The sequence below is a fragment of the Arctopsyche grandis genome, chromosome 13 (assembly GCF_051622035.1).
Source record: "Arctopsyche grandis isolate Sample6627 chromosome 13, ASM5162203v2, whole genome shotgun sequence".
Taxonomy (NCBI): Eukaryota; Metazoa; Arthropoda; class Insecta; order Trichoptera; family Hydropsychidae; genus Arctopsyche; species Arctopsyche grandis.
Window position 1 is genome coordinate 2,968,172 of NC_135367.1, and position 16,168 is coordinate 2,984,339.

Genomic DNA, 16,168 nt, shown 5'->3' on the forward strand with positions numbered 1-16,168 from the left:
AGAAATGAAAAACGCATATAAAAAGTTTATTTTATCTATTGAAAACTACATATTTGATCTCTATTAAGATCGTTCATTTCTATCGTTCACTATTTTTATTAATATACAATTTATAACTAGAAATTTCATAGAGCTTCGCGCGTAAAATTGACTAGATGACTTTTACTAATCGTATCTTGTCAATGATAAATAGGGATATTTAATGTTTTCAATTGATTAGTTCACTTTTTTGAAGGATCTCGTTCCCTCTGGGACTTATCTGGGTCATAAGTATTACATAGTTTTAGATTGCTAAGTAAGCTAACAGAGTCTCTAAATGAGTCTCTAAAAATTGAGGCCAACCTTTTCAACCATTTTGAACGTCAATTCAATGAAATGACAAAAAATCAGTAGAACAAGTCGACTTTTTTATGTACTGGAATTAATATTCCATTAATTATACTTTCTGCTTCTAAATATACTCGTATGTATGACATAATCAATTTTTACACTCTTGTTTGTATTACCTATGTACATTGTATAGACGTGGTATTTCATAATGGATAAATTTTGGCAACCCCAATTAAATATTATATATGTAATATAAAGGAAAATTCATAAAAAATAAGGATAAAAAACAGAAACAGATGGCTGCTGCCATCACAGGTCATCCTAAATCGACACTACAATATACAAACACATTATAATTATAAAACACGAGAATGTGTATTGTTTAAAACAATTAAAAAAAATTCTGGCTAGTCAAATTTGCGTCACAACTTTTAAGTCAGATAATTTAGCACACTGTAACAGTATACGGTCGATCTGGATTTATTAACCATTCAGAGACGTACATACTTGTAATAGGGATTCCAATACCGGTATATCGGTATACCGGTTTGAATGCTTACCAACGCCGATCGGCGTTTAGCTGACAAGTCCACAGGCCTGCAAAACGGCGTTGTAAATATTGCACGTATAAAGTAAACAAGAATACTACCTGCTACGACTTAAAAGGTAGCATTGAAAAAAAATGCATTAAACATGGGCCGTGTAATCCGTGTCAATGTTTATAAAGACTGGTATACACAGAAATTTCTGAATTTATAACCATAGCAGAATTTCCCGATGGAAATCCCTAACTGCTGAGTATTTTAGATTGTGGCTTGGTATTTAGATTGTGAGCATTACATTTTAACAACAATGAATAAGATGGAACTGGTAATGGAAAATACATTCAATAATAGACTTATTTTGTTTACTTTATATTGTTGCAAGATATATAGAGTCTAAACACACCTTTACAAAACTCGAAATCATCGGCGGTGGTTATCTAAGGTTTGGATTAGCTACAATTTTTACACCTGCTTTCTATTGAATTTCAAAAATAATTCTAGTTGGCGAAATTTTCAGCGTGGCGGGCTTTCAACAGAAAAGACGTCAGCACTCAAAGGGCTAAACACACTAAACAAGAGCAACGAATAGCTTCATTGCATCGATGCGGATGATTTAACTGATACTTTTGTAACTATAATTACCTTGAGTATTCGACCAAAACAAAAAAGAAAGATTTAAATGTCGATCCGTCTTTCGTAGGTTTGTCGTAACCCAAAACTTGAAGCCAAGTATCCTGCCAGAGACTAATCTGTCGCTGAATCTCTCTCTGTGAAAGCTCATCTTTACATTTATAAGTAGCGTGAAATAATCTACAAGTTAATAGTTTGACTTTGGGGATGGTTCTCCGCGGAAAATGAGCCGTCAAATGAGCTCAATCTCAAATTCAAACGGTAAACAAGGAAGAAGAGCAATATTAGACGGGTGAATGTGTATTATGTCAACTGTTAATTACAATTTTTGATGTGATGAAACTCAGTTTGGCCGTAATTCCTACTCAATTTCAACTCGATAGTTGCGAATTGCCTCAACAGAAAAGCCGAAAGCACTAAAAGGGTCAAACAGTAGTCCCTTAAATCTGACCAAAACCGATTCTAAACATAAATTCGACAAGACGTCTATCACCACGTCATACCAGACCATCATCAGTAGGCGACAGCCATACATACATACACCCGAAAGATCCGCAAATTTGACACACCACAAACATTGACTCGATGATTTTTCACACACACACACACACACACGAGCACAACTACCTTCGGTGTCGCACTGCGAGTCCATTGGACCCGGATGTACTTTCACGAACGCATGCAGCCGCGTCGAAACCACGGTTTCCATGATTCGACTCCATACTTACATACATACATGTGTATGCAAGTATGTATACATACAGCCGATGACGATGACGACGACTCGTAAATAACTCACGCGAGTTGGAACACCGAACCGGCGACCTTGAGTGCTGTTTGGACGCCGCATAGTCGTCCAAGCAACACATACTAAAAAACACGTGTACTTGTGTACCATCAAATATACGTACGTATCATGCATACGAGGCGAAAGTGCCCCTACCTGATAATGCGACCGAGCAACGCTTTCGCTCGCCGACGCATTCCTGCCGAGACGAATTTATGTGGGTTGAGGCGGCGGACAGGGCCGGCAAGAGGCCGGGAAAAACCTAGAAGAATCGGCCAGTGGACAAATAGGTGTCAGCAGAGCCGTAGCAATATGTTTGGTGCTATTGGCGTATATCGAACTAGCTGAAGGCATGCAATTTCCGTTCCCGTTCCCGATTCCAGTGATGGTTGGAGCTCAACAACGTCATGAGGAAGATAAAGGTAGAATATAACAACTGCTATCGTGCTCTCTTCAGGCTACCTAGGGGCTGTAGCCCGTCGCAAATGTTTGTGGAAGGGCATGTGCCTCACTTTGAGGCCATTCTCAGGATGAGAGCGGCCTCTCTACGTCTTCGTATACTTTTGTCTTTTAATTGTTTTGTCTTGCTGCTGCATCTTCTTGTTCGATAGATGGAGCTACTCCACCGAACGCCTTAAATGGACATTTAATTGATTGATTGTTCTTATTATTATTATCATTTACTATTATTACTTTTCAATAATGTTATTATTAAAGGGCGGACCAACTTTGCGCAGTTCATTGTTCATTGTTCGCCGTGCTTCGTTCATTTTTATGAAGAACTTTTTTTTATGCTCTCTAGCTTTGTAGTTTGCGCGTTTTTCCTCGAAAATACACCCAAAACGCCCTATTTCTATATTAGAAGAAAAAAAAGTTTCAAATAAATACATAGAATAAATTTATTAGTTTTTGAATTTTGAGGACTAAATAAACGTCACGATTTAAAAAATGTTTCGGAAAGTGATAATTAGGTACAAAAAATGTATAAGGCGCCCCTCGCATCAAGCGCCCTTGGCAACCTCCCCGTTGCTAATGCATTGCTACGGCACTGGGTGTAAGGCAAAAGCGAAATCTATGTATAAACAGCTACTCTAATCAGTAGAGGTAGGATAGCCAAGGTGTCACTCATTGTTCCATTGTTGTAAATCCTTTGTAAAAAAGGTTCGGCAAACCTTTAACAATGCATTTACAACCTTTGAACAATACGCGGCACCTTCTGGGTCCGGTGACTACTAATCAGCTACACCGATCTTCAACATTTTGTCCCACTCTCGCAATAAAGGCACAAACAGATAAAGCTGACTTTGATGAATTCACGCTACAAAATCGTTGTCGATCGGTCAATGTGCAAGTGTTCATGTGAACGTATTCTGTCTTGAGGCAACCCCCCTATGTTAACCGGTCAGTAACCAATCCCATTAGCTTTTTAAAGCGTAAAATTAATTCTCCCCCCCTCTTTCTTCCTTTCTGTTCTTCTTTCAAATTTATTTTCTTTTACTATCATTAAAAAAATAGTTAAATAATTTCATATCGGTTGAATTGATGGGTGATATCTCGTTCGCTAACGAAAACTCTTTCAGACTATATCCTCATGTTGAGGGTTTTATGGTTCAACTTCATTGGCCTTTACAACAACGGCTTGAATAATAAATACGCATAGTGACCATGAAAAATTATACCACTAAGTATTCACCAAACGCTTTGAATTGGCAGTACACGTTTTTGTCAACTGACAACTAAGCATAAAAAATTTAGATTCGTCGATTTTTGATTACTCATAAAAAATTTCACCTGCGGTATTTTATCTAGCATATTCAAAATGAAACTTGAATTCAAAGCAAATCCAAATTTTATTCGATTCCTTAATGAAATTAAAAAGTTGAAATCGAAAAAAAAATAACACTGCTCTGCGTAGCAATTTTTGTTTTTCATTTTGTATGAATAATAAAATACTAAATTACTATATTGTATGCATGTACGTGTGTATGTATGCAGGTGCTTATAAGCGACTACATAAAAACACGTTTTATACTAATAATCTATTCTCTATTCTAATAAATAAATAAATCCGTTATTTTTACTTTATCTGCATAAATTCATTCGGAATTTTGACAGATTTATTTAAACAATCGATCAATGATCACGGTTTGTTTTTGGGGGAGTATTCTAGAATTTCAAATATAAAATATTCCCCTATTTGATGTGCGTAATTATAATGAAAGAAAAAACATGCGCCGCATGCAAAAATACTTTTTTTAAATTACCATTAAAGAACGCATGTAATATAAAATGTATAAAATATTTAAATATCAAAAACAACACAATCCATGTTTACCTACATACATACATATACTAAATTGAAAAAAAAGAAGTTTTCAATGTCAGATTTTTTAATTATAATATAATTGTACAAAGATTGCACTGTTATTATTAATATTTATTTTTATTTTATTTATTTTATTTTATTTCATACCAGGAAGGCATTACAGGTAAACCCCAATGCGCCTTCCTGGCCAAATTACAAACAATACAGCATTTTTTATTATATACATAAGTCGCTAAATTACGAGACACTGACAAACTCGACAATTAACGAGACATCTATGAATTGTACATACATTTTTATTGTAATATTTACATTAATCATACTCAAATAGTGGTGACATAGTAGGTAGGAAGGATTTTTAGCCAATTTTTAATCGGGAATCGTTTAAACAATGAAATCAGAGAAAATTGGCAAACTCTGATAGGAAACGATCAACCAGGAGTCACAAATCCTGGTCTGACCAGCAGCATTACAGATATACTCAGAAAAATTCTTTTTCAATCGAGGTCAGCTCAAGGGATCGAACTCGGCGCCTCTCAGTGTTAAGCAGAAGCTTAACGACCGAGCCACGCTGCTGGCTAATAATTAATAATAATAATTGTCTAATGCGTGCGTACGTGCGTGTGAAGTTCTATCCGTTGACATGCCCCGTCTCTGGGATTCTCCCCTTGGAATCGTATATCGTGGAAAGAGACGCGGCATAGTGTGGGCTTTGCACATTTAATTTTTTTTTTTTACCGATCAAATGGCGGCTTCCGTTGATCCGAAATACGATATTTTACTGAATGCATAAGTATGTGCATACATGCCACTAGTTACAATATAAAAGAATATAAGAATTGTGTTTGTTCGTTGCAGACGAATTAAAAATAAAAATAATAAACTTATTTTTTCCGGCTTCCAACAATATTATCCATTAAGCTAGCAGTATGGCTTAATTTTAGCGTGTATGTTTAGCACCACGTGATCAGTGGGTTCGATCCGCCATACTGCTGGTTAGATTTGGGGGTATTTGTGACTCCAAATCGATCGTTTCTTATCAGAGTTTGCCAATTTTATCTGATCATTGTTGAAACGGTTCCTCAAAATTGGCAAAAAATCATCTTTCCTGTTGTCTGAAATCTTCTGTATTTATTGTGTGTATAATTTTTAAAACTTATGTACAAAATCTAAATCCATAGATGTGTCTCAATGGATTAATTCTGTAATTAATTGTTATTTCGTGTTCTTCAGCTTCTGGAAATACAGTGATTTATGTAATAGTAAAATGCTGCATTGTTTGTAATTAATTGTCCACGAAGGCGCATTGGGGTCTTACTGTCAAGCCTTCCTGGTATATCTATGTAAAATATCTATTAAAAAATTGTTATTTGCTATCTATGATTTTAAATTATTATTTTCCAATAAATATATTCTTGTCATGATTTTCTACAGATCAGACCCTTCAAGTATCATTTGTTAGTTATCAGGAATTTGTCCACCCCTCTAGTTGGCCTTGGGTGTACAGAAGCCAAAATTTGACAGACGTGTCATATACTGGAAAATAGCCAATGAGGCTCTCTCGACACCCACCGACAGTACAGTTTATTGCTCCGATTAAGAGTCCTTCAATAAAATGATTGCGAAAATCGAGTGCGTTTTTTTTGGTGTCGGGCAAATTGGCGCGGCGTGGCGCGAATTCAGTGCCAAGTTCAAGGCCGCGCAAAAACGACACGCTTATCTGACGCGAGCGAGATACGAGTCCTTAACCCGAGAAGGCCACCCCGAAAAAGTTTCAGAACCGCAGGTGAGAAAAAAATTATTGAATAAATCACTCGCAGGTTGAACACATAATGAGTGTATTCTTAATTTTTGCGAATAATATCTCAATTTTTGGCGTAAAGTTGTGTAACCGATTTGAACGTGTTCCGTCGACTGTAACGCGTGAACGGATTACCGAGAGTTTACTATAATATATACGAGAATAAATTAAATATACAATGCAAATATTGTACGCAGCATATGTTCGAAATTTGCTTTTTTTAAAAATTAATATTTGCATATTTATTTTATTTTATTTTACATAAATAAAATAAATTGGCAAACTCTGATAGGAAGCGATCGACTTGGAGTCACAAATATCCAAATATCCAGCAGCATTAAATATTAGCACGGTATCGAACCCGGTAAACTCTCGGTGCTAAACATAAACACAACAACCGAGCCATACCGCTGGCGGTTATGCAAATCTATAGTTTCCAACTTGGAACTACCAAATTTGTTATACTATCTGCTGATAACATAACATCTACCTTCTCTCGCTTCGTTATACCGAACATACACATGTATAAGCAGAGATCGGCGTAGAATCGATGCTTTTCAAATAACAATAGATTGTTCCATTGGTGTTCAAAGCTACATATGTATGTACCCAAAAAGCATGGTTTTTCTAAGAATTTGTCAATAGTGAACCATTTTTGTGCAAAAACCATCCATCGAACGCCGATCTTTGTATATAAGATTTCATACATTACGGCGCAGACACACAAAATCGTACAGCACGCATGCCTAGGTAGACTCCAGCTGTAAATGGACGTGTCTTCGTGTCATTGTTAATTCGTACTAAGTTTCTCCTACATTTCTTCAAATATGGGTATCACCGTTACCATTCACTGTTAAACCTAAGTCAATACAAGAATAAAACATCAACAAAAACACTCCAGGGGGTGAGTTTTGGCCTAGATTGCCACACCCTAGATAAGGCGTACTAACGTTTTTTACGTGTGCAAAACTATCTTAAAAAAACGAACTACCGTATATCCTTCTGTTTGTCTGCGCCTTAAGTCAGAGCCTTTTGAAATTTTTTTCCAACTGTCAATTGTCCGAGCAACGCCAAGTAGTCCTTACTTGCATATAGTGTACTTAAAAATGATTGCATTTTTATAAATCCACAGTTTTCTATATATTTGAAAAATTTTTGCACATGAAAAACACCAGGCGATTCAAACTAGTAAACATAATAAATCGTTTTAAAAAATAGCACTCAAGCACATATGTATGTACATATGTAGAGTACCTAAAAAATATTTGAGTAAAAGAAAATTTAGACTTTTTTACATACATACATCTGCCTGCATAATTATTTAAATTGAGCATTCAATTGAGACTTTAGACAATTTTTGTCAAAATGATTAACAGCCAATTGATATCAATGAATCAAAAATAATACTTATTTGTTTCGAAAGATAAACTAATTTGTACTAAATCTTATCATCGATAATACAATACATATATAAATTTTGAGCCTTGAAATTAGACATACATAGATATATAATTTTTCTTATGCAAAAAGATGATGAAACCAACGTTTCTAGTGATGCAATTTCACATAAAAACAACAATTTGTAGATTTTCGAAACTATTGTGCATACATATATCCCTCATTCGTTACATCTTGAATGAAATAGACCTCTGATCGATCAAATCTAATCAAACCTAACCCTTTTAACCCAAAGAAAGAACATTGACCACCAAAAAAAATTTTCTTCCTTTCTACATAATGATAAACAAGACGATGAACAAATCACGTCACACGTCAGATTAAACAAGTGCGATACAAAAAAATCTCTGACAATGACAAGAAATGACCGATTCGTAAATGTCAAGTGGTCATTGGACACTATCAAACCGAGTGTATGTACATACATATGTACATTATAAAAATGGAACATCATTACCAATACGAGCATATAATAGAAACACGAGATAAATACAGTTGCTAGTGTCATCATTTAACACCTGTCCATCATATCGTCCAAAATTCGTCAGTTTGCCAAGTCCAACAAAACGTATTGCGTAAAATCAACGGGTCGTTGAACCCACCTATTACATATAAATATGTATGCCGAAGAGACGTTTGTATATGCTTTATCTATCCATCTGTATAATATGATAAGTACGTATTTATTAGTAATCGTCGGTATTTTTAGGACGACTAAATAATCCGAGAGTCCGACTTAAAAAGTACTACGCGAAACTCGAGAACAGCCTAAAACGAACGAACGCACAGGAGAAGAACTTCGATAAATTATCGTCGGAAAAACTTGGAACTCGTCCAAGAAGAATCCTCCTTCGGGATGGGGCACAGTCCTCGTCGGGGGAAAACTCTCATATTCCAGTCTTAAAGTGGCCTTAACGTAGATATAACTATGTACATATGTATGTCGGCTAAGTGCTCAGCTACCAAAAAGTGTATCGTTATTATGGATGTAATATTATTTTAGCATTGTCGGTATTGTTACATTTAGTTGATTTAATTTCGGCCGTTTGTGTTCCCTTTCGTGAGATTAGTATAAATTGTGGACATGCAGGAGAGGAGAGCAGTAAATTTATCTCTGGCTACGTGTACTATAATTACGAAAATACCACTGCGGCGAGGTGTGTCGTATGAAAAAATTGGCATAAAGTCAACTAAAGCCATGAAAAATAAATAATAAAAAAATATGTATAAAAATGAGATTGAAAGTATGATAGAGACGCTCTCGCATTGAGGAGAATCCGAGTGGAGATGCGCGATGCAACGGATGCACCCGACACGGGGGTCATTAACGAGTTGCAACTGAGAGTAAAAGTGGACGACAACGCTACGGTTCGATAACTGTGGGTCGAGCTTGAATATGCCTCTTCTCTTGAAAGATTCTGATTTTCAAAAAATGCAATTAGAAACAATTCTGAACATTTTTGGAACTATGAATCCATTAAAATGCGCCTAGGGGTTCCAAAAAACCGCCCTTAAGAAAAAGCCGGTTTTTGGATTTTTTACAAATAAACAGCCAGTTGACCGGCTTTCACCGGTTTCAGAAAATTTTTACATCAAAAAAAAATTGTAAATATATATTATACTAGTGTTTTTACCCGGCGTCGCTCGGTATTTGTAATTTAAACCGCTTAAACATGGCCAATCTAATAGTAAACATTTTATTACATTTATTTGAATAGTTTTATTTTCTTTAAATTTATTTGAATATTCATTTGTTCAATGACGTCACAGATTTACGAACCAAATAAATAATTGCTTATAAATTAAATTGAGTTATAAACATTATGATCTTTCATAAGATCATTATTACATAAATATGTATTATTATTACAAATATTGCAGCCGTAAAATGGCAGATCCCGTATATGCACAAATAATTAAATGATTTCAATAAGCCACTATCAAGAAGAAGAACGCGCAAAAACTACAAATTATGGAAAACCCAATTTGCCGAAATTCCGAAAGGCCTTGTGTAGGTTATTGAAACTATGTACTTCAATAATTTTTTATTGGTTTATGACCTGCTCTTCATCCATTACTATATCTCAAAGCCACCGCTAAGTACCGTACCTTTTTTTGTTGTAAAAAAATAATATACGCCTATTCCATAAGAAAGTTAGGATCCAATACAATTTTTTTTTTTTTTGATCTTTCATAGAAATTTGAAATGCATAATCGTTGAAACCTTAAAAAGTGTGTGTGTACGCCCCCGCGCAGCGCATTTGACGCTGACGTCACCCATTCCAACTCAGGCATTCAATATCCGGAGTACATGTCAGACGCTCAGGTTCCCACTTCCCCGCTTCCCCGCAATACTCCTAGTATTCTAAAATTATAAAAATACTTGTCCACGCATCCACCACCTACATACATACATACATGGCGTCCGTTTTTATATAAATATATAAATAAATATATAAAGCAGTCTTTCTTAACTGAATTTTAACAGCGCGAACGATTGGTCCCGGTCCCATTTTGACTGAGCGGAATTTGAAACACGTGGAGTTTTTTTTTATTTTTTCATCACATACGACCAATTCCAACGTTGCTTATTAAACAATCTTCACCTGAGAGTACGATTCGAGTGCGGGTCACGTTAGAATTTTAATTTTATCGCCGAAAAAGTGCGTTTCGATACTCCAGGTAGCGACACCCTCGCAGTCAACATACAAAACAGTTCTGGAGCTGCCGACGTGTCTAGCTCGAAATATTTGAAAGAATAAATAAAACGAAACAGAAAGACGAAGAAGAAAAAAAAACAAGTCCGTGTTTAGAATCGCTCGAGCTCATTTGTATTCTGGCCCCTCGCGCACGATCACTAAACTTTTCCTCTGGCCATCCGCTCGACTGGTCGAACAGTAAAAATGCTGTCCTGTACGAACGAACGTATGCGATCAAAATCTCGTGTGCCGCCGAAAAAATCCCCTTTCTTATCGAAAGTTACGAAAAAACTTCGAACGAAAATAAAAAGAAGAAAAAAACTTTCGCACGAAACAATTTATGCAAAATTCCGCACGCCTCCACTCCTCCCTTCCCGGTAGCCGAATGAGTTTTTGCATCCATTGCATGCTGCAGTTTTGATCATCGTTTATTGAAATTCCCTCAATAGCAATGCGGAAGAATTTATCGGATTGGCAACAAAGCAATTTTTGCATCGTATACAGATGATGATTAATAACAAGAGAGTGCTCCGAACATTGAAACAACTACATATGAAAGACATCGCACACAATCAATAGCAGTTCGTGCCAGTCTGAAAGCAACTACAATTGCATATATTATAAATAAAAGAAACACAATTAATATATATACACAGAGTGATGTATATGTATATATATTTATAATACACTAGCTGAACCCGGCATGCGTTGCAATGCCACAATAAGGGCCTCAGCACACTGGCCGGACCGTCCGTTGTGGATCTCCCGTTGCGTACGCCAGTACGTCCGTTTTCATAAAAATGAGCGATAGCCCCCACACTAGCGACTTGCGGACCGTCCGTTTAGTGTGGCGGCTATCGCTCATTTGTATGAAAACGGACGTACTGGCGTACACAACGGAAGATCCGCAACAGACGGTCCGGCCAGTGTGCTGAGGCCCTAACGCATGCAATCCCCTTTACCGTTTCAAGTGATGGTTGAAGCTCAACTAACGTCTCTTCAAAGCCGTGTCGTCATAAACCAACTGGTAACGTGGTTGCCAATGAACACATTTCCTTGACTACACAATGACGCTTCAAACTATCGCGTCGGTAAAATCGTAATTACGAATATTATTATTAAGAGGTTTTTCCCCGTTTTTTTTTCACAGTAATCCCGGACATGCATACAACAAATCCTGAAAGTTCCATCGCAATCGGTTGAGTGGTTTAGGAGCCTATACGAGACAGACAGACAGACAAACAGACAAAGACATTCAATTTTATATATACATACATATAGATACACTATCTATATGTATGTATATATAAAATTGAATAAAATTAATATCGTTGCACAAATGGTGTCCCGACAAAATCACGCGGGAAAAAATCGCGGGGACAAAATCTCCTGGACGAAACCGCGCGTCGACAAAATCGCGCAACGCATATATAAACAAGAAAATAAAAATAAAAATAAGTAATATAAATATTAAACACAGGTATAATGCATAAGAAAAATCCGATAGAACACAGTAATGATAAAATATTTTATTAATTTTGAAAGTTTTGAATTTATACTGTGTTCTATCGGAATTTTCTTATATATCAGACCTGTTTTCAATATTTATAGTACTTATTTTGATTTTGTCACCGCGCTATTTGGTTTGCGCCATAACGTAGAAATTCCGGACCAAGTAAAGTGAAGAATTCCGAGTATATGAGTTTATAGGGAATGAAGGGGTTGTTCGGACTACTTTATGTCCGAACACTCGGCTACCTACCTTTAAAAGTAGGGTGCACGCGGTAGACGGACCTCCCGAGTTCCGAGTCTTAGAATAAAAGCTGAGAACCGACTTTGGCCTATAATTTGGAACCCAGAACCCACCCCTACGCAACGAACAAAAACAAGGGCCAACGTTTTTACAAATAATATTTCAAAAAGTCACTAGCTACCAGTAGTTAACAAACTTAACCGGGAGATTCTATGACATACTAATATAACCATACTTGTGAAGAGTATCGTTGATTACAGAAAAGACGTCTATACCATTCAGGTATAAACACAATTGGCTTTACACACACTAAAATTAAAATAAGATGCTATAAATACTAACAAGACAAACAATGTGTAAAATAGATCACTTGATCAGTGACTATTACAGACATAATAGACCTAAAGATACATACATATATTGTGAACATATAATTTGAAATAAATTTAACTCCATTATCTTTCATCCACCTCATCGCACGATCCAACACAGAATTACACTATAAAAACTAGGAGAAGACTAAAATAAACAAACCAAATCAATCAGTTAAACGACAAAAGGGCAAAATTTAGAATCGATTCTCGCGACACACAACCATTCCACAGAAGGCGATCGATATTACGAGTATTATATATACCAACACTATAAATAAGTATACCAAGAATTAATGGGGAAAAAACTGTAGCGAGCAGTGAACCTTTCTCATCATATACATACATACATATATATGTACATACATGTATATAATTTTCAAACGAAATTAATTGAAAACGTATGTATGTAAGTATTTGTTGGTAAACACCGACAGGTATACGTACGATAATAACAATAATCTGATACGAATAAAGAACGAACGATACGCGTTGTCTATTACGATCGAGCACAAAACCGACTGACCCAATTTCCTACAGATAAAAAAGGTACACACGATAAACGCCACTGAATTAATAATGTGTTTATGTAAACCGGCGAACAGTGTAAACTTGGTTTAATTTTAACGGAGAAAATTTTCTCCCGAAATTCATATGCATAAATTCCGCTTGGAATCCAATTGGACTCCAATGAGCAATGTGAGACTTACATACTTACTTGTGCAATGTATCGTAATATACAAAGGAAGTAAAATAATTTCTTTATTATTTTTAAATTATTTCTTATTAAACTATATAATATTATTAGAATATAATTCAATACAAGGTCTTTAATAATATTACTGTAAGCTTTGCTGTCAATAACATGCCGTGGACAATTACTTTTATCGTCTAAAAAATATAAATTTCCATTAATATAAAAAATATACGTATTCCATAAATAAATTAATAATACACAACGACTTACGTAGTTTATATTAAAATTTTATTTACGTAAATACTTCAAAATACGAAACACGAAATCAAAACTAACAAATAATAAAAGTCGCTATACGCACGAACAATGTTGTATTTCTTGACCAAAATGCAATTCGAAACTGAAACGAAATGTAAATGGCCATCGCGGGTCGAGTGGGGGTGAATTATTTTACGTCTTATAGTCTTAAGGTCTGACCGCACTATACGACAACCGAACGATCCGACACATTACCTAATATTGTCGCACACCAACAGTGTGCGACAATATTAAGTAAACCGCACGTGAACGACAGCGATGCGACACTACGAAGAAACGTACGCTATTATAGTATCATTGATATGCGAGGAAGAAGAACAATCGAGAAAAACAAAAAGATTATGGCTACATGCTATTTCAAAGTCACGATATGAAGAAGGAGGATAATTGTCGCAAGGCGTCACATCCCGAATGACACCTTGCATCAAAGTTGGTCGAAAAGTCAACTTTGACGCAAGATGTCGTTCTACGTCATGCGACTATCGCGCAGTGCGTTATGTCTCATACAATTTCATACAAACAATATTTGGTCGCGTACTTTTGTGAAGTGTCGGATCGTTTGGTTGTCGCATAGTGCGGTCAGACCTTTATGCTGGATCGGATCGACTGCAACTAAATAAATTTGAGTATGTGTGAGTGAGTAGTGCATTTGAGTACATCGTATCACCACGGTTGGTTACCACCACACAGTATCGTTATAAACAAAACAATAACAAAATGTGTATGTATGTGTGTAGAATGTCAACAGTTCAGGTCGACGATAAGTTGCGGTCGTCCAAAATTGAATACGATAATAAATTATGCAAGGTTTAGATCAATCGTTTTTAATGACGATGGAATTTTTCAGTTTCTGGAAACTCAGCTCGTTTCAAAAGTTGTGGAGTTGTTTAGTACGTAGCTCGCAAGTTTTAGCGAGGCGAACAATAATAATGGAGGAAAACGTTCGAGCGTTACAGGTAAGTTTACGTAAAGTTAACAATAAGAGAAAATTAATTCTCGTTCCAGGTATACATATATACGAGTATACAAAGTTCTGGGAAATAAAACTATGGAGATTTTCTAGGCGTGTAATTACATAAAGGCGTTATAATACAGTCCTTGTTAAAAATTCTGCAATATATTTTATATTATACAATAGGCAGCTTTCGGTGTATGTAATTGAATATGTTCAATATATTTGAGATTGCAAGTACATACGTACATATAAATATAACGGTTATCATGTACTTTGTGATAATGTAATGGGTTTTAGATGATATTGCCAAGTTGACACGATACGAGTGCAAAATTTGGTCCGAGAAACTCGGTCCGAATAGCGCCCGAATAGTGTACTCGTATCGTGTCAAGCGATAAGAACAAAACATCGATGATGTATGCATTCCATTAAAATTTATAACAATACTTACAATGAAGACACTCGATTTAAATCAATGATGTAATGAAAGACAAAAATACACATAAAAGACCGGTAATGTAATGCATTGTACAAGTAACATGATGTAAAAAGTAGGTTTTACGATGTAATGAAATACCAAAACATACATATCATGAACTCAAAAATATTGACTATGTATACCACTGAAAAAATACATTCAATGAAAACATCAGGCTTGAGAGTGTCATGAAACGCAAAAACATACACACGTAGATGAACCCAAATATGTTGACCGATAGTGTATGCATTCCGATGAACACACAATACATACAAAACACGACCATAATTAGTAAATATTACAAATTTCACACTAAAAAACATCTAGATTTTCATTGTATACATTTGTTACAGTTGAAGTGTATCTTCCAGTTGTAGTATATGTTGACTAGTTGTAATATATTCCAACTTTCGTTATAGTTGAAGTGGATTTTCAGTTGTAAGATAAATTTTTTGACTAGTTGGAATATATTCCGTCTAACCCACGTAAGTTGATTCATGTGGCGAATTAAATTCCAACTGATCGAAATATATTACAACTGAAAATACATAAGTTGATACCAGGTTAGATGAAGAGGTTGGGTTTTACGTGAAAACGTCACTCGACTAGTAAATTGAGTTAGAAAGTCCCATTTTTGTTTTGAACACATTCTTAGAGTTGTCGTAATACGGTACTCATTGCCTTCATTCGTAGTACCTAGCGAATATTAACGCATTATTGAATTCTAGAGCATTCGTAAAAACATCACAGTATTTATATTACAACTGGCGTACAATGTTTTTAGTGATATAATTTACTAGTTGAATTGCATTCGAATATGAATGACCTAAAACCCCAGTTGTAATATATTACAACTAAAATTACACCTCGACTGTGACATACATATATGTATGTATACATACAAGCACTGAGCAGACTCGACAATCTTCTCACTACCAATACAACAAACTCCTAGATCCTACCAAGGAAAGCGCTACAGAAAAACAAGAACCCTGTGGTACTCCACTTCAACATCAATCA

General features: G+C 35.6%; 1 protein-coding gene across 1 annotated transcript in view; it reads right to left on the reverse strand.

Annotated features, from left to right (window-relative positions):
* The window catches only part of LOC143921505 (uncharacterized), a 233,634-nt gene that overhangs the window by 216,716 nt on the left and 750 nt on the right, over positions 1-16,168 (reverse strand). The window lies entirely within an intron of this gene.